Below are 19,140 nucleotides of genomic sequence, written 5' to 3' on the forward strand. Positions count from 1 at the left end.
AATTCACCATTATTATCTTCTCTATTTCTGTCCATGTTATTTGGACATAAGTTTCTGTGATTTGGACATGTTATTTATTCGACTGTCAGTGATCAATAGGATCTACCAGGATCAATAAGATCAGCAGTCCCTTCATAATTGCTTGGTTTATGTCAACAGTACTCATGATCCCTAAGTGGTCTTCCATTCTAGCACTGTTCAGGACCACAGCATTTAAACATCTAACATCAGGCAAGGATGGAGCCACTATAGCCAGCAATGCTCAGGCACAAATGAGATTAAGGTAATAAATATCAGATATCAAAGCAGCTTCAAAACAGCATATATCAGAGTCATGGGAAGAAAGAATTTTTCTGATTCATCATCAGCTCCAAAGAATAAACGGCTTTTCTGACCACTTAAATGAAATATTCTGTTTGATCCCCAAATGAACTACTTTATTTTGAAACTGAGATTTTAAAAAATGTTTTCAATTTTATTTCAAAGTAAGCTGAAAGGCATCTCAAAACAAAAGGTTGTTTTTGCAAAGAAACACCAAGTTTTTATTTTTGAAAATATTAGAACAAAAGATTTTAATTCTGAGGGAATTTCTCCTCAGTTTTATATGTGAAAATAAGTTGGTGAAGTGGGACATTCCTGGAAAGCTTTAGTGTTGACAAATCTGCATTTTTCATCTAGCAGAATCCTGGTGAAAAAATATTGCCCACTCTAATTGGTCCATAATTTCGTAAATCAGATGCCATTCTTTCCCTTTCCCAATGAAATTTATATTTTGAAGGCAAATACAAAGCTCTCCTTAGGAGGCAGACAGTCCTCAGCAGGAGAGTTCTCCAAATATCACTGGGTCCAAACCCAGGATGAGCCATCCTGCACCGTGAGCTACCAATATTGCATTGATGCTGCGGGAATGATGCAACTCAAACTAGAGTCTAAAGTAATGTGACAGTTTTCTGTCAAGGCAAGGTCATTGGAAATGTTTCATATTCTAAAGTGAGACCGGAAACCCTCAGCTGATGTCACCAAAGTTTAGCTAAAGACATTTGGTTTCCCAATTGCTCATAAAGACCTGCTGGTGCCACAGGACCTTGGAAGGACAGCACTGCAGCCTTAGATTTGTGACACTCAGCCCTCCTCATGTGTCAGCTGTGGGGACCTCATGGAGGGGTAGGAACCCCAGTCTACTCCAGAAATGTAAAGTGCTGCAGCACACCTACCTCATTGTACGTCATTATACCATTAGTGTCTTAACTACGTCTAATGCAACTTCATTAAAACTTCAGGATATGCTTTATATTTTTTGGAATTACACTGATTACATTCCTTGAAATGAAAATAATTTTGAGATAGGATGAGTTCTATGTTTTTCACAGATTTGGTAGCTGGTGGAAAGTTATTTTCTTCCAGTGACTTGAAGAAACAACAGAGACATATTTCCTAAGGATGGGGTGTAAGATACTTCTTAACTCCAAAAGTCAAGCTGAGCAAATTACTTAAAAACAAACAAACAAACAAAAAAAGCCCAAACCAAACCAAAACACAAACCCAACAAACCACCTAAGAGTTCTGTGATTGGTATATACTGTTCTTCATTTGAGACTCTGAAAGAGAAAGTCATACCTGCCTCTTCTCCTCCACAGAGGTAATGCTTTCACAGGAGTGTTTCATGCCAAGCGTGTGTGTAGGTGTGGATGTTCTACTGGAAGGTTTAGAGGAGAAATTCTGTAGCAACCACACTGATCATGCAGAGCAACAGCTGCCTTTCAGATTTCTTTCTCTGGTGCCACTGTGAAATGCTTTATCTTGTAATTACTGTAACTTATTTGTATCAGAAGTGACATTGTGAATAAGACTTAGAGACATATGTTTTTATCAGCTTCTGATGATAAATGAAATTTATCTGAATGAAAGAAATGCACCCTATGCTATTGGAGTCTTTGCCCCATTACAACTCCATCTCTTATCATCCCTCCCCAGAAGATTTGGTTTGGTGCTGGGCAGTCTGAGAACCACAGATTTGATCTGTAATTTCTGAATGTGTGCAGAATAAATGACTGAGTACTTATAGGTTACCAAATGGAGGTTAGGGATAATATCCAAGCACTATGGAGCTTAATTACTGTTCAGGTGATATTCTCCTGAGATGCTTTAGATGCCCTGGAAATCTTACACTGGATTTGAGCTCTAGCTCTTCTCAGGTTGAGAAAGCTCTGCTGTTTTGGTCTTTCCTAAGAGAATGCTAGGCTAATACTGTCAGCATTTCCTCTTCTCTCCTTGTCACCAAAAAGAGACATGTGTGCACCATCCAAGTCACTAACTCATTTCTGAATCACGCACCAGTACAGGAGGGTGAGCTGCTGCCTTGGAGAAGGACACTGCTTTACAATGCTTCTGTGTTTGGCAGCTTCAACTGACCACACTGAAGCCTCTCTCTGCTGTGAATGTGACCATTAGAGTCTGACTGCAGTCACACCAGCAGCCAGCTGCTTGGTTTTTCAGTGGAGCAGAACCATGTTTCGTGATGTCATTGTTGCTCTTCGGATTAAGCCTCAAGAGACTATTTCCAGGACTGGAGCTGCAATCTGTCACTCATGCCCAGCTTCTAGGTGTGTAAAAAGCAAGAAGGAAGGACATACTGAGCCTCCCCAAATCCTCATGTTGGTGTGTCCTTTTTCATCAAGTATTTAGAACATCAAAGTATCTAGAGTTAATCCTGCAACTCTTCCTGCAGGACAAAGACGTCTCTGAGTCAATTGCACACAGAAAAGAACTTCTTCCCCTCCAAAATAGGGAGGTGCTTTATTGCAGAAACTCTGCTAAACACACACACTTCCAGCAACCCACTGAAATCAGAGAACAATGACAGGGACTATATTTATGGGTTTTTTTACCTCTCACCTCTTTGGCAAAAGGAGAGTGGGTGGAGACAGACACTTTGGCTCCACATTCACCTAAAAGCCCTTTCAAATGCCCGGCGCATTGAGCAACACGGAGGCAGCAGTTTCTATCTTCATTTCTGTGTGTTGACAGGGAGAGAGGAGAATTTTAACTGGATCAGCTCGTTTCCTGTGGTGAGGCACAGTTTGCATGGGTGTAGCAGTAGCGAGGTGGATGCAGAGCTGTGAATGACGGCTGCTGCAACACAGGGAAGCAGCAGCAAACTTGGCCACGTTTTCATGTGGATGAGCTGATAGCTATTGCTGCAAATCCCAAACTGAATCCAAACCTGAGGCCACTGCATTAAAGTAGTGTGAATCTCCTGGTCTGGCTCACACCATCCCGTGAAGCACAAGAGATCACCTGCACGAATGGAAAGGTGTTGGATCTCCAAGGACTTTCCAAGGAAGGAAAAGGATTGTTTGGTGAGATTCCAGCCCAAACCACTTCCATACAGGGCCTGTGAATGAAGTCTGTACCATGATGTCCTGTCCATCTCTGATTTTTGCACCATTTCTCCACTGAAAGGTTAGTATTATTTTTCTTGGATTGCACAGAGCTGACCTTGTAGTGTCCTGCCTCTGTGAAGAAAACATCCAAGCCCAGGAAGCGGATCTGGTCTAGGGGGAATAGAAGAAAAACTGGCCGTGAGTAGAAAGCTGGAGCATATGCTTGCTTCTAAGACCAATTAGCCAAGACTGAAACATTCTGGAGGCAAAGGGATTACACCAGACATGAACCTGTCCTGCTGTGTTTTGTAAAAAATTGGGTGTGTAGAGTACAGCTGCCTTCAGGCATGTTCAGCCTGCAAAACCTGTTAATCTTGGTAGAAAATAGGATTTACTGCCCTCAAATGCACCACAAGAGCTCTGTTCCTATACAGGGTAGTATTTGTGTTATTTAAAATAATTTTTAGCCTTACTTCTAAAGGCATAAAAATGGAAAGAAATGCTTTTCCTGCTTCAGAAAACATTGAAGAAAATCTTGACCAGTTTAAATACACCAACATAGACACTGAAATATTGTTGGTATTTATGACAATTTAATTTTTCCTTAATGACTTTCTTGATCCCTTTTAATGATGTGCAAACAGCACCAATAGCAAAAGTTCATGATTCTGCTTTGTGATTGTATTAAACTTCTCTATTCCAATCAATGCCAGATACATCTGTAGATTAAATGCAATCTTCAAGCTTTAACTAGCCTTTCCATCTCTCATGACAATTCAGTTATTTGTATTTTGTTCAGTCAGATATATCACGTAATGTCCCAGGTGTAAATTTTTATGTACCTCTTCAAAGTCTGAACATCTGTCAGACTCTTACAGCAAAGAAATACTACTGCTTGGAAAATGCTGTGAAAGTGGATAAAACCCCAGATATGAATATCTGACCAGTTAGGCTTTATCTAGCTTGGTCCCCAGCTCCCACATGAGGTTGCTTTTTGAAGCTTCATGTTTGGTTCTGTGGCTGTGAGGTCATCAGGTGCACTTCCCCCAGTGACTCATGGGCCCACTGGGACCCGAGGGAAGGAGGTGAAAGGGGAGGAGGGCTGTGTGTGTGCGTGGGTACGCGCACAGCGCAATCCGAGGCACGCAGTGCGGGGGGTGAGGCAAGGCAGGCAGGCTCTGCTGGGCAGTGCCCGAGGAGGGAAGGATCCCTGGCAGCAGCAGCCTGCCACAGGTGCACTGGGGAGGCATTTCCAAAATGACCATGACAGCTGGTACCACACATTGGCCACTAGGTGAGATGCTTAAGGTCGTGTGCTACAAACACCCCTCGTGCCCAAGAGCCCTTGAAAGAGTAAAACCAGCAAGGCCAGACACAGGCATAAGCAACTCCAGGTGATTATTTTGGGTCCTATGCTTCTGGCGTCCTTGGGAACCGGTGTCTTCTGTGCCTTGCATCCCTCCTGGTGAGCTGTCTCTCAGTAGCTGCTTTGCAAAAACTGCTGCCGCCTCCCTCAGCACACCGACAGGAACCAGTGCCTTTGATATGCAGGGATGGAGTTTACCACGGACAGACAGCACAAGGCAGCTTGCTCCACCCTGGCTCACTCCATCCACTCCACCCTGAATGGGAATGAACCTTTCAGGGGAGGATCTCAGGCAGAAGGCTTGGAAGTTAAATCTTCCTTGGGAAAGCTGGGATGCTAAACAGAGAATTTGCTGTTGTGGAAGGGCCTGGAGATGTGAGTTTTACAGACTTTTAGAGGAATTTAAGATTCTGCTTCTAAGTATATCAGTTCACCAAAAAAGAAAACAAGGACCAGATTCTGATCTCAACAATGTCATTACAAATACAGATAATAGCACTGATTTCAACTAATTCTAGAAGTGATGATCTTGCATTAAAACTAGTGGTAAAATTACCCATGATTCAGTGGAGCTGAGAAATCACCTCACCAAGGCAATGCATTTTCAAATGCCAACTTGTCAGATGCCAGAAACACAGCTGTGTTCTTGTCCACATCCCAGTCAGTAATTTTAACCCAAATGAGATGGCCTAAAGTTGCAGCTACATCTAGCATATGCTTTGAAGTGAGGTTGGGCTCTTGCAATTATTTGAATAGTAGTGAAAAATAAATCATAAATAATAAATAATTCATAATCATAAATAATTCAGCTCATTCTTGTATGCCCATTGGCACACAGGAAAGCAGGACTGGAAAGGTAATTCCAGGGTCACTGGTCCTAAGTCTGCTTGGTTGTAGGCACCAACTCAAGTTCCTTCATGAAAGGGGAACATCAAAGTGATACACAGCATTTGAGATAAATTCTCACCAGGGACTTGTAAAATGTCATCAATATATCCTTGTCTCCTTTAGCCACTAGTTCATGTGGCATCTGCAAACACAGGTGGAAAACAAATCAGATCATTCATTTGGAGTCAGCTTGCAGTCGACTGTGAAATTAAATGTAAACTGTACAGAGATATTTTGGGTAGATCTGTTGCATTTGAGAATACTTAGCTTTCTGTCAATATTTCTATTTCAAAAGTACTCAAAAGATGGGTAGATGAAACCTTGTTACTTAAATTACAATGCACTGAACAATAACATATCTCTATCATCATTCTGATATTAAGCCTTGATCATATTTAGCATTTAAAATGGTCAAATAACAGTATTTCATCAATAAATCAATAAAGCTTCTTGAACAATCTATAGTCAGCAAAGCTGGTGACACCAGTAATAACCTAAGAACCTGAGATAAAACATGTGTGTCCATAAACAGCTGAAATCTTGGCTTAGTTAGCACTACTAAGTTGCAAGCTAGCAGAACATTTGATAGTGAGAGAAGGTGGCAAGCTGCTTTCTTGTGGGCAGTCAGTGATGTGCTGAGGCGTGAGCCCAGGGGGTACTGTTCAAGCACCCACTGGTAAGAGATCCTTCCTGGCCAGCAGCTCCTGCGCCACACTGTCACACAGACTGGGGTGCATTGTGTCTGTGGGCCTGAGTGCAGAGGACTCGGTGTTGGACATGCAGCACATCCCACCACCCTGCACACAGGGGGCTGCTACTCCATGGCCCTGCCTGGGGTCCTGAACACTGCACAGAGCTCTGCAAACAAGTGATCAGAAATGCTCCAGCATTGCCTGGCAGTGCTGGTCACTCTGGGAATCAAATTACTCCATTCCCTGCTCGCCTGAATGAGTGATAAGTGGATGGTGTTATGTACACATGGAGATTCTCAACACCTTTGTGTTGGGATACAAATCCACAGCCCTCGCCATGCCCCATAAATGAAGGTATCTACAGATGAGCAGTGGCTGCTTCAAAATATGTCTCCTTCCTCACACAGGGGAGAGAGTATAAAAGTGCTGTGGCAGGCTGTTGGCACTGGGGAGTGAGAATGTTGGAGATGGCAGGGAGAAAAGGAGGGAGACAACTAATTTCTTTTTTACAACCTGCCTTTCCTTTCATTCCCTCCAGTGCAGGAGTTCAGAGGTATTCATCAGAGGGAAAACCAAGCAATTTTCTCCCTTTCAGAAATTAGCTGGGGATGTCCATTCTATTACTAGTGATGTTCACATTTCAAGCAAAACTACAGGTGAGTGTAAACCTCAAGAACTACAGAACTGACCCTGTGTCATTCCAGCGGAAAAGGGTTGATTAAGTGGATCGTGTTTCAAAGCCTGGAGCTGAATGTCTTTCAGAATTCTGGGATGTTTTTGAGTAGTGCCATCTATTTATTCTTCTCCTATAGGAAGATGATATTCAGCCGGTCTGTAACAGGGCAAACGATGCAAAAGGATATCAGCACTATTCCCATGCACGCTGTGGGGCTGGAGCCACCCTTGAATAGCCCATAGGTCATGCACAATCCATCTTCCCACAAGATCTGCTGTACCCTGCTACCCAGTGTGACATGGGCTATGGCCACAGGAGGTAATGGAGAGGTTTGGCTCAGAAAGGCCAGGTCAGCCTCTCTGTGCTTGGCATTTTCTCCAGTCAGCAGAACAGGGCTGCTCTGCTGTGACTTCTCTGGTGTTCCTGATGTCAGCAGTCACTCTGCTGTAGAAACACAGGATAAGTGGAAAACCAGCTTGGTCAGGGATTCACCCATTTGGTCTGGAACTCAGCCTCTCTTCCCATGAGAGGCAAACAAACCTGTACCATGAGCTGGGCAGTGTCAAAGTGCATGGAAACGTAGAGCTCCACACTGTCACCAGAGCCCATCTCACTACTGTGGGCTCACCATATCCCATCATGGGATAAAGCACTGGGTTTTATAACTCCCTGTCTCCTACCCCTTACTGTATTAACAGTTATCTGTCTTGAAAGTGTTTGTGCCTTTCCTCTTAGGACTCAAGAAGAAGGGTTACCTCCCTGTGCAAAACAATGTGAAGAGGATAAAAATAATGGAGTCAGAAGCAGTGAGGAAAGATAAAGTGTCCTTTCCCTGGTGGGCTCCAGACTACTGTTTGGAGAAGATACAAAGCTAGGAACAGTAAAACCATGTTTGGAACTTCTATGATGTTTATCCTTCTTTGTGATAAAACTTAACAAGGGTTTACACCAATTGTGCTCAGAAAGATTTAGTTTCCACACATTTCTGTTTTATTTTGTGACTTATGGCAGGTGTTGTCAGTTTCACAAATCACAGTATTAAGTTTTACAGCTATAGTTCTTTCTGATAACATCATGTTTCCATGTATTTCCATTCCCTTGCATCTCCCTGCAGCATGTGATGTTGCCCAGGTGTGCCAACAGAGGCTGCTTACCGCTCCTCTGACCTCATTCTGGGAAAGTATCTGTAGAAAGTGTCTTGGGAGACTGCCCTCCAGAGTTGGCCCTTGAATTTTTCCATCATTACTAATGCCAGTACAGCTCCAGTGGCAACAAGGGCTACTGGTGGCAACAGGAGTCTGCACTGCCACAGTGTGTCCTGGCTCCTGTGAGGTGACCAAAGAGAAGGATGGCTGAAGACCTGTTTCCACAAGCTTTCTAACAGCACTGCGGAGGCATCTCTGGCCACAGCCATGCTATGTTGCAGGGAAGGGAAAAAAAAATGTTGGGTGGAGGTTCCTGGAGGCTGCTTTGCATGCACAAGACTGCCTGGTTGCAGGAAGGAATGTCCATGGGTTGTAGGCACTACCTGAGGTGCAAGGCCTGAAGCAGCCCATGGGGCAAAGATGTCCCTAAAGTGCTAGAGAGGTGTGGCCAAGTGCCTGAGTGTGCCCAGGCTCTCAGCTATGCAGTCCAGACAGGTGGGATATAAAAGTTTTCTCTCCCAGCAGACTACCTGAGCTTGGCTTTTCTTGAGCTCTTTGCTGGTGACCCTGAGATAGGAGGTGTGAGCTGTCACACGCCCTGCTGGGTCCTCCATGGCAGCAAGCTGCTTCCAAACCTGCAGCCTCTGCAACCCATGGCCTCCCTTGTCAACATCTGCCTAGACTCTGCCATCAGCTTTAGTGTCCTAGGCACTTCCTCATGCATGGAAATTGGTCCAGCTTTTCTGCTTTGCTGCCCTTTTTAGAAGGGTACTAAGGTGAGGGAGTATCTGTGTTCTCCCAGAGTGTTTTCCAGGGATTGAAATGATAATTGAGATTTCTCTAACTTTTTACAGTCCTTGTTTTCTCAGTGTGTGGGAATCACATTTTAGGAGTGCTGTGTATCATGGCTCTGATTATTTACATTCATTGCCTAGTTATTTTTATTTGAGTCTGAATTTGCGGGCTAATTACACAGGCACACGTACACAGACAGAAACCACTTTGGCCCATTCCCAGAGATAAAGTAACCTAAAGCGTGCATTACCAGCTTGCTCAGAGGTTTGTTCTACCATTTATCTGATAGATCTTAAAAATAAAGTGGTTTAATGCAGCTTCAAATGAAAATACAGAACCACCATAACAAGGATTTCCATGCTGAAGGCAACAAAATTACAACACATCAAAGTCTTTCCTAGTGTAAATCATACTACCTCTGGGTGTCCACCTGAAGCTTCAGAAACCACAGCCCTTCTCCACATGGACATAGACACACCACGTGGCATTTCTCACCCCAAAGCAAGTGTCAGTCCATTCACCTTGCCATGGTCCTGCTACTCTCACTCACTGGTTGAATTTAAATTATGATTTTGTTTTGGTTGCATCACAGATAGAGCATCTGACAGTCTCAGGAGGAAGGTCTATCCCTGTAAGAGACTCTTTAACTTGGGAACACACCATGATCTTCCCTGTCTCCAATGGTCTGAGACATCTTGGATGTCCTTTTTCACCTCATCCCTCCCATACAGCCAAATATCCTTTAAACCTTGTGGGAGCCTGACAAGGAATGTGAAAGCTTTCTGTGAATAACACATTTAAGGATAAATGTTTTGGACTATACCTTTGAAGAAGAAGTCTTAGGGAAATACCTTCAGATTAGCACTCCCAAGGGAAGGTGGACAGGGGACTTGGCCCAGATAGGACTGGTCATGCTTCATTTCTGGCATGCCACCTGTCTGGGTGCAAGCACTTTACGTGTATTCACTGAACTCAGAGAAATGCCAAAAAATTATGGATGTTTAAGAAATGTGTGTGCATTGTAACTGTGTTAAATTATTGTTTTTAAAACTCATACTTTACCAAAAGACCAATGTTTGAGGCTGTTCTTGAGTTAGGCTCTAAGGTGTGCCATATAATATTAAACATTTTTCTTTATAAACTGTGCTAGAAATATGACTCAGTTTAATTTTGGTGGCATCTCCACTGATCCATTAAGGATGTCCCTAAGAGATGGAAATTGAAATGATGAAAAATACATCATGAAGAAGGCAGTGTACATTTTTAAAGTAAAAAAGTAGATAAGAATAAGTCATAGTGATCAAGCCTCATAGAAGCAGCTATGAGTGATTTGGGGTGTCTGAATTCTGCAAGGGCATTTGTTGCCTGTAATGAAAAGATATCAATACTTGTGCAAGTAACTCACTTTTGGAATGTAGTATCATATATCCACCTATATATATCCACACATATGCTAGCTGTGATAGAACTAGATATGCCAGCCATAGACTGGCCTATTTTGATCATATTGTATCAATGTTTGCATATATAAAATATTAATATAGCAAATTTTTAATTTCATGCCAAAAAGCTCACCCTTGCCCTGCCTCTGGATGCTATTTTTTGTCAATTTTGAAGGGTATATCCTCCACGATTTTGTGTGGCATCATCCAGACAGCAGAGCCCACTTGCTTTTCTCACCTGCCCTTCCTCCAGGGTCAGAGCATGCCTACTGTGATGGGCTCACATCCCCCTCTGCCTGGTTTTGCCTTCAGCTTTCTTTTTTCTGGAAGTGTTCTCTTTTCTGCAGGAAACCAACCAGCTCCTGGTTACATCCAGCTCTCCTGCTGGCAGAGCTGGGGCAGAGATGCTGTCATTGCTCTGGCACAGCCAAAATGCTCCTGGAGGTCACTGCTGCAAGAAGAGCACAGCAAAAGGGAGAGGTTCATGGGAAAACAGAGCTCACACTGCAATGGATCTGGTGGTCAGGTAATCACTTGGGAGAGAGAGATAGGAAGTTGTGATGAAATCATCTGTGCAATGTCTAAGCTGTAACACCACAAATGCAAAGCCATACTCATGGTGAATGCAAGTTCAGAGGCACCCTTGGAGAATTTGGGTGTAGGAATGCTGGTAAAAGCAAAGGACAAAGTCCTCCCAAATTTTAATTTGCATGATACAATTTTTAATCCATGAAACCTGAGTGAGTTTAGTATCTCATATCAAGGTGAAAGAGTTTGCCTTATCCCCAGTATTAGGAAATGTTAGCACAACTCAATCTCCTGACAGTGCTGTGACCCTCTGAAAGCATTTTTATGGCCAGGGTTTGCTTCTATGTATAAAACTTTTCCTCTTTTCTAAAGAACTGAGGCTTTGGGTTCAAAAATAAATAAAAGAAGGCAAAGGAAAGGAGATCAGATCTTAGCACTTCCCAAAGAAAATGAGATTAAGAAGTATTTATGAGTCATGGACTTGCAACCTTCCCTTGATCTGTATGTGCACAAAAATGAAAAATGGCATATTTAGCTAGGTGAAGATCCCTTTTAGATGGTGAGATTCTTTTAAAATGGTAAGCCCTTTTGAGAAGGCAGGCCCTATCTTTCCCTTCCTGGGCCAGATTTAATGTAGCATTGATGTTTAATGCATGGTGCTGGGGACTCTGGACATATGTTTTCATCTTTTAGTTATGGTTCATTGCCACTTATCTGTATAAATTCTGTATTTCCCAGCCATGAAACATGAGATTTGTAAAAACAGTGATGGAGACACTACAAATTATGTCTCCCCACTTTCCCTGGCATGCACTGATACAGACATGATTGTATCACACTATTTTGAGTCACAAAATAATAAAAATTTTCATGTGAAGGTGCCACTAATATATGCAACATGATTTGAGCCAGTGGACTGTGGTAGCAGGATTCATGAATTACAGTGTTCAAAAATAAAAGGAAAGCAAAGGGGTTTTTTTCTCATTTGTGATACCACAAAGGTCCTTTAAAAAGCGGGCTTTTAATTCTAGTGATGGGCTAAATCTGAAGAATGAGCCAGTCCTGGGGCCCATTTAAGGACAAGGCTCCTGACCTTCAGAGCTGCTTTTTACCCCTGTTAGACATATTGGAAATAACCCTGCTGCCTGTTTGTTGGATCTGCTTTCCCAGGTTAGTTTGAGAAGCTGTGCTGCAAAGGCTCTATATCAGGTAAGCCTTCATGGATAAGACTGACATCCAAGCTAATCAAAAGTAAAGGTTGCAAGGGAACTTAGAAGGCAAACTCAACATTTCCACGCTGTCCTTGAGACACATTTGTCCAATTGGTCCATAAGATTTATAGCAACAGCTGCTTCACTGCTTTGCCAAACAAACCTCAGCGCTCCACTATCTGCAGTTTTAGAAAGGTATTTCTTAAAGTGCTTAGCCTGAGTCTTTCTGGCTACAATTAAAATATGTTGCTGCTTTCTGACGCCATAGAAACAGTGATCAGATGTTTCACTTCTTGGCAAAGCCGTTTTACATATTTGATGGTGTTTCCCCTTTGGAGTCCCTAGCCCAACTCTTGATATTTCTTCAGTTGCTCCTCAAAGGACTTTTTGGATTGTTCACCTCTGGGATGTCTCTGAGAGGTCCTCACTTTCCTTGATGTGCTGTAGCCAAATTTAAGTGTATCATGGCACCTGAAGCTGCACTAGTGTTTTGTAAAGCAGAAGGATGCCTGCAGATGTCCAGTAAGCTGTGCTCCCCAAGCGGAGCATTCTCCAGATACCCAACATGAAGTCAGAATTCTTTGCCACTGTGTGACAAGGTTGACTCACTGAGCCTGTGCTCCATTTTAATGCCTACCTCGTCTTTGAACTGCCCCTAACCAATTTTATTCCATCTTGTGCTTTTGCTTGATCATGTTTACCTAAATTTAATACTTTGCATATGACTCTATTAAATTTACTTTTCCTTTTTTTCAGCCAATTTCTTCAGCTTGTCAGATCAATTTGGATTCCAGCCTGTCCTCCAATTTGACAGCAATCTCTGCGGTATCATAGAATCTGTAGCTGTAGTAAGCGTATTTTATATTTCATCACCTAGCCCACTAAATGGAAAAAAACCCAATATGTAAAAGACAGAACCTGTCACAAGTGAGTTTTGAATTTGAGATATCTTTGGATTTTAATGCTGAAACACTAAACTTGCCCTTTGGTATGTTAGGCACCTATCTTACGGTATTTCTCCATAGGAGAAATTACAAAAGGAGATGACAAAAAAAGTCAGTGAGGTCAAGCTGGACAGTCCTGAAAGACGATAAGGTAAACATAGCAGCCTTCTGGCAGTTCTCTGCCCTTTGCCATACCTGTGTGGTCACAGTGGGGAAGGCATCACCCAGGCTGCCACAGAGATCTGAGGTGCTCATGACTCGGAAGAGGTTTAGACAAATTCTTGGAGGATGTTGCTGTTCAAAATTACTTGAAAGCCACCTGCTGTAGAGAGACCCTGATGATGGCTAGAGGCTGAGGGGTAGAGTAGAGACTGCCTAGCATTACTTAAAAATACATTTTCATGGGTCATCTATTAATTGGGTTAATATCCACTTGTGGCAGATAATGAAAGTGGTCATGCTTTAGTATAGATTTGTCTGGCAGGTGCTGAAAACCAAACACCCAGTGGAGTTTGAGAAATATCCTCAATTCAAGCACTGATATTTTGCTGTGTCCTCTTTAAAAGTTCCACACCACTTATATAATGCACAATGTTATGTGCAAGTTGGTAGTTCTCACTATGAAAAGGCGATACCTTGATTTCTATTATGTTTAAGTGGATTTTTCTTTTCTGTAAAACTGTAAGCCAGAAACATGATTGAAAGGCCAGAGTAAGGTAACAAATGTTAATTTTCTTGTATGGTATGTTATAGGTTGTAAGTGAAAGCCAGAAATCAGAAGCTTTTCAATTTGACACATAATGATTGCCCTTAGATACTGGCCTGCTTTATTTACAAGATGTTAAAAATTACATTGTGAATACTCATATGATCATAATAAAATGATTGCCTGTAGAAGTGTGAATTCCATTTAGCCTTCACAAAGAAGCATTTAGTGGGCTTTGTACTGCGTGGGCATGACCTTAGAAAAGGCCTATCATTTGACTATGAAAACATGGCTTAGTTCCAGTGCTAACAACATCGCTCTGCTAAAATAACTTTGGTGGGCACAATGACCTATAATTTTTGTAACACCACTGAAAAAAGTGTTTTCTTTACAGTAGTGTTAATTGTGTACAGGGTTGATTTTTTGTATATATTAATAATATTGGTTTGATTAGCTATTTTTAACAAAACTGTGAATTGTGAACAAGCATCTCTGGATGTCTCTTTCAGTGTAGGGTGAAAACACTCAGGTCCCACATTAGCAGTGTTCTGTACTCAATTCTACTATCTCACCATTTAGTTTTTTTATGGGAATCTCAACAGAGCAACCAGAGCCACATCAGTAATATACTATCAAATGGTACAAAAATATGATAATGACGAAAATATGACAGTGTTCACTCAGAGTTATAACCTGAAAAAGGTACCAGTGGGATAGAAATTGTTCCTCTGACCCTGTTCCCGCTCACCCTGGTTACAGAGCAATTTAACTCTGAATACCTCAGCAGTAATTCCTGATTTTCACCAGAGTGAATTTGGCCCAGGGAATAATATATTTGCCCTCAGTTCACACTGACTGTTACCTTTTCTTTACTTCAGCTGACATGTATGATGAGACCGACTATTTTCTAGGCTGTATCCTCTAACTTATGTCACCACTGACGGCAATAAAATGAAGAATGTAAAATGCGGCCATTTCAGCTGAATTGTGAGCTATGACTGCATGAGGTTAAGGGCTCATGACATGTATGCATGCTTGCTGCAAACATTACAGAAGAGGTGTTTTTGTATCAACTCCAAAAAATTTGGATGAGAGCAAGTGCCTTTTTCACTTTTTGGTTCTGTTTGCCTTGACATGATTCTGCTTCCAAAACCCCAAAGGAAAATATTTCAAAAAAGAGACAGTCTTCAGTGATTAAACTGTCATGAAACAGAGATGAAGTTGGTGGGATTGATTGGCTCTCACTGTTCCTTGACGCAGCTGTGGCTTGGAAGAGCAGGACTGGTTATGAGTCAATCTGACTAGTATGGGATCAAGCCAGAGGTCAGGGGAACCAGCTAGTTAGAGGAGCACACGCAGCTATTTTCTCCTTCAGGTTTTCTTTTTTTAATACTGGTGATTTGTGACACTTACAGAGGGAAGAAAGTGCCCCCAGCATGGTCTTCATCATCATGGACCCTCGTTACTTGGAGTGATGCTGCTGGGGTCCAGCACCTCCAACCCTCACCTTCAGCAGGGCCAATGCAAGGACCTGAAGGAACTCTTTGCAAGACAGTCAAAGCCTGGGGAGCCACCCTGGTTTCCTAGGTTACTTGAGCAGACAGCCCATGACCTTATTTTAGGGGATTCCTACATGGCTAAATTACTGAAGCAACTGAAAATCAGGGAAAACATTGGTAAAGGTGATATCTGTCATTCCATATTCTGGCTCTACCCCATTTTCTTCTTTGCACTTTATTTTATCCACCCTGAAGGAGCTGTGTCTCAGCCTCATCAGATGGTGTCCTTGTGTAACAGCAAAGAGGCTTCAACTGTTGACTTTGAGACATGATGTTCTGTTGAAAAGTGAAGGAACTGTACTATGGAGATAAATTTTTGTCTCAGTTCACTAAACTCCATGATTTGTTGACAAGCAAATGATGTCATGAAGCCTATTGGTTCTACCTAAGGGGCACAATGCGCAAGAAGGTACTGGTGACTTCTTCTCTTACAAAGGTTCGAAAGGATCTGGAAAGACAGTTGCATGCTGATATGAAGAGTGCTTTGAACACAAACACATATCACAGCAAAGTTTAAAGAAACTTCAAACTTCTGAACTAATAAAGTAAAACTGGAATGATGTGCATACCAATAAAGGCAAGAAACTTTGCCTTTAGTGAAGTTTAGTGAAAGAAACCCAAGTGGCATGGCTTAGTGATCTTTCTGTGCTTTCTGTGTAGGAGAATCCTTAAACAGGCATGAATTCACTCTCTAGCTGGATTTTGTTAGATTTTAGGAAGAAACTCAGCTAGGGCTGACCCAGACTGATGCTGCCTAAATTGAATCTAAACTGTAGCTTCCATAAATCATGTTAGCAGATTAAAGTTACTGTAGGCACCAGGCTGCAAATTAGCTACTGAAGTAGAGGGCTGTGAGTTTAAGAATCTGACTGGGAACACCCATCCCATATTACATGTATTTGGCAATAAGCCTCTGTTAAGGGACCAAAGAAAACAACACAGTCATGACTGATCAAGTGGAAGAGAAGTAATACAAAACACCCATCAGTTTTGTTGCTTCTAGAATATTCTGGAAGGATTAAGGACATGAAAGGTAGTCAAAAGAGTCTGAATCTTGCCTTTTAGTAAATAGTCACTCTTCTGCTGGTGCAGTTCCTAGGTTTTGCAGTATTCCTGAAACCATTTTCTCAAGTTCTTTGGGCAGATTCAGGCTCATACACATTTTTTTCAGCAGTAGGCCACTCCCATTGTTCACTATAGGGGCCCAGTTTGAAAGGTTAATTGTGAATGCCATGTTATAATCATCCACATCTATATCAATTAGCTTTAATGGTTGCCTGTGCTTAATATGTAGAGTTCACCTTTGCATTTAACACGCTCCTAAACTACCTGTAATTCCTCTCTAAGCATCCTCTCTTCCCACAATTACCTGGTTTCCTTCAGTACTCCTTCACCATAACCTTTATACTGTGCTTGTTGTTTTCTTCTCACATAGTCCAATAGGCTTATGGTACACTCTCTGTTTTAGTACAGCCTGTTTCTTGTGCTTGGAAAAGCTGCAAACAAACGGCATATTTATTATGTTGGGACGAATGAATGTGGAACATCACATTAATCTCTAAGTACAAAACTTTTCATTTTTATTGGAAATATATGTGGCATGAAAACCAGAGAGACTGAAGATTGTTTGAGGGTGGTTATTGAACAGCATATAAATAGCTGTTGGGAGCAAATTCTGTCATGACAGCATCTTGTGATGTACTTTGTGCAGTTAAATGGTCACACTGCAATGCTGGCTAAAGTTAAGGGGGACTTTCTCCTGGAAAATGAAGTTTCTATTAAAAACCCCAAGCACTTTGAATAATTGCTAACAATAACCTGGACTATAGTACTTCAATTGTACAGTTCAGGAACATTAAACCTCTTAACCTTTGAGTTGCCTACTTGATTTTAAATGAATATGGTACTTAAGATGATAACAACTGTGCAGCTTCATTCTTTATTAAGGACACACATGATTTCTCCCTCGCACATTAACACTCTCATTATAATAATAAAGAATGGCAAAAATACAGGTATCAAAAGATTATTAGCACCTTCTAGACACAGTCTTTTCACAGTTCCTGTTTCCAGAACTACACCACTCTAATTAGCGTAACAACTATTGCTACATTCAGAGTGTCAACAGTAACATTTGATGACACAGAAACCTTGAAGAGACTCATTTCATCCATTGTTCTGTCAAGAATTTGTTTGAAAAATCTGGTTTATGTCTGCTCTTCGCCTGTATTTCTCCTAGAGTGTGCAGAGAAAAGGAACAACAATGGCATCCATTCTTGGGGTTAAGGTGAATGCAACAATATATCATGGAGAAAATCTGCTTTCTTCCAGAACATCAATGCGCAAACATACTGCAGCAACATGAACTATTCTGATGAGGTTAGATGTATTTACATGGTAAAAGATCTCCACATCAAAATGTAGATGCCACACAAAACAAAAGACAAGCCAAGAAGAAAAACGTGTTTTGCTAACAACAATAAAGGCAGCTTAGCTTCTACTAATGGATAAGATACAGTATTTTGTCCAGCTTCAGTTAACTCTAAATGCAAAGTGTAACATTCCTACCACGGGACTTATAATAAATGCTGGCTGCATGAATCAAAACTCGTAGGACTTTTGAGAAGGGTGCCCAGCTGGACTGCCCCAACCAAGCCTCAGCAAGGGGGAAGGAGGGAAGGCAAGTCACAGACACACAATGAGCTCTGAGGGCAGCCAGGCTGTGGTAGCACATAGCCTGTTGTCAGGGCAGCACCAGTGCAGCTGTGAGAGGTGAGCTGAGCAGGGCTGAGCTCCACAAAGGGCTCTGGCTGCCCATGTCCATCTGCATGCCCGGGGCCAAGTGAGGGCAGGAGGCACTGCCTCTGGCCTTCAAATGGGTTGCAGTCTGCAGCAGGGTGCCTCTACCCTGTCCTGTAGGATAACCCCAAAAATGAAACACAAGGCAATTTTCTCCAAAATGAAAATAATTTTCACTTAAAAAGACTAGAGATGTTCTTACCACAAGAAAGATTTGATGAGCAGGCACAGACCAGATTAATTACCCTGCTTGCAGCAATTCTAGGCATCAAGGTAGGGAGGGAGGAAAAAAATCACTTGTGTTTTTACATAAACAGTGTAAGAGTTCAGCTCACCCTCAGGACATGATTGACTCTGACAGCCACATTCTAGCCACCCTTCTCTGTTACTGAAGGTAGTCTACAAGTGCAGAGAGTCTGATTTTTAACAGAAGATTAAATATCGCTGCATAATCCTCACAGGACAAGCTCACTAAACAGATTATATTCTCTTCAGTTGGATCTCTCCTGGTTTTATCAGCCTCTTTCTTTTCAAGTCCACACTTCTTTCAGATCACTGTTCCAGCATTTCAGATGTTATCCTTATTTACACGCAGTGGATTTGGACTAGATTCACAAAAAGTTTACTCACCTAGCACCAGTTACCTGCCACTGTATTTCTCAGAACCACCATTTGCATTCCCACTGAGCTGCTGCATATGCCTGGAGGTGCCTATTTCCCTGCCAGAAAAATTCCTAAATATCGCCCCTGAACTTGCCAAGGTCATAACAGTGTGAGCCTCCGAGCACCTAAATCACATCTAAGCTCTTTTGGGATTTGCAAACTGTTACACCTGCTTCCAGGCCTGACCTGACATGCATTTTTAATGAACACCTTCCAGATCAGGCATCACACAAAGTACAAAGCTCAGTAAGAAAAATGGTGGTGAATCTCTGGCTCAGAGCATCCATGCAGCATACGTGGAATGAGGTTCCTCTCTTTTGAGCAAGGGGAGCCTGTCTGTTTT

General features: G+C 42.1%; 1 long non-coding RNA gene across 1 annotated transcript; it reads left to right on the forward strand.

The window, feature by feature from the left end:
- The first annotated feature begins 2,519 nt into the window (after positions 1-2,519).
- On the forward strand, positions 2,520-17,788 carry LOC134563105 (uncharacterized). Its single transcript, XR_010083315.1, has 5 exons — positions 2,520-3,462; positions 6,868-6,985; positions 10,735-10,913; positions 12,086-12,124; positions 12,883-17,788. It is a non-coding gene; the product is annotated as an uncharacterized LOC134563105 (long non-coding RNA).
- The last annotated feature ends 1,352 nt before the right edge of the window (positions 17,789-19,140 follow it).

Source organism: Prinia subflava, chromosome 1 (assembly GCF_021018805.1).
Source record: "Prinia subflava isolate CZ2003 ecotype Zambia chromosome 1, Cam_Psub_1.2, whole genome shotgun sequence".
NCBI lineage: Eukaryota > Metazoa > Chordata > Aves > Passeriformes > Cisticolidae > Prinia > Prinia subflava.